Genomic DNA, 1,568 nt, shown 5'->3' on the forward strand with positions numbered 1-1,568 from the left:
CTGTGGAGCCTTGGAGCGGGTCTACCAACTCTGTGATACTGTACTCTCCCAAGCAGTAGGTACACTGCTCTGCCCACAGTAAGTGCTCAATAAATGCCATTGATTGATCGATTGATTATCCTCAATTTAGATTCATTCATTCATTCATTCAATCGTGTTTATTGAGGACTTACTGAGAGCAGAGCACTGTACTAAGCTTTTGGAAAATACACTACAGCAATAAAAAGAGACAATCAATCAATCAATCGTATTTATTGAGTGCTTACTGTGTGCAGAGCACTGTACTAAGTGCTTGGGAAGTACAAGTTGGCAACATATAGAGGCAGTCCCTACCCAACAGTGGGCTCACAGTCTAAAAGCGGGAGACAGAGAACAAAATCAAACATACTAACAAAATAAAATAAATAGAATAGATATGTACAAGTAAAATAAATAAATAAATAGAGTAATAAATATGTACAAACATATATACGTATATACAGGTATATATGTACATTTATATGAGACAATTTATATATAGACAATTATATATATAATTATATATATACAATTTATATAGAGACAATCCCTGCCCACAACGGGCTTACAGTCTAGAGTGGGGGGAGACAGACATCAAAACAAATAAACAGATTGTGAGACCCACAAGGGACAGGGACCGTATCTATTTCCCAACTGGGTATATTCTCTCTCTCTCTCTTTGTATGGTATTTGTTAAGCGCTTACTATGTTGCAGGCACTGTACTAAGCACTGGGGTAGACACAAGCTAGTTAGGTTAGACACAGTTCCTGTCTCAATAATAATAATAATAATGGCATTTATTAAGTGCTTACTATGTGCAAAGCACTGTTCTAAGTGCTGGGGAGGTTACAAGGTGATCAGGTTGTTCCACAGGGAGCTCACAGTCTTAATCCCCATTTTACAGATGAGGTAACTGAGGTACAGAGAAGTGAAGTGACTTTTTGCAGCAGGGATTGTCTCTGTTGCTGAATTGTACTTTCCAAGTGCTTAGATCAGTGTTCAGCACAGAGTAACCGCTCAATAAATACGATTGAATGAATGAATGAAGTGACTTGCCCAACGTCACAAAGCAGCAGACAAGTGGCAGAGCTAGGATTAGAGCCCAGGTTCTTCTGAGTCCAGGCCCATGCTCTTCTCTCCCAGCACTTAGTACAGTGCTCCATACCCAGGAACCTCTTAATAAGCACTATTATGATTTATACCATCACCATCATCATTATTGTCATCACGATCATCAAACCACATATAAGCAGAGCATGGCCCACAGCAAAGAGGTCATTCGGGGCCTCTCCATCTTAGATTCTCCGGACAAAAGAGCTCAATAAATACAACTGAATGAACGAATTAATGAGTGCTCATCCCTGCTCAGAATTAATTACGCACACACAATTCCTGTCCCCTGGAAGCGTCTGCCTTAAGACCATTCTAGTGTCCCCAGAAAGACACACAACACCGATCTAACACAAAAATCAACTGTCCACTATATCAATCAAATACTGAAAATGGGCTATTTGCATGATGTCCCTGCATTCACACCTGGAATCCATTT

Source organism: Tachyglossus aculeatus, chromosome 5 (assembly GCF_015852505.1).
Source record: "Tachyglossus aculeatus isolate mTacAcu1 chromosome 5, mTacAcu1.pri, whole genome shotgun sequence".
Classification (NCBI taxonomy): domain Eukaryota; kingdom Metazoa; phylum Chordata; class Mammalia; order Monotremata; family Tachyglossidae; genus Tachyglossus; species Tachyglossus aculeatus.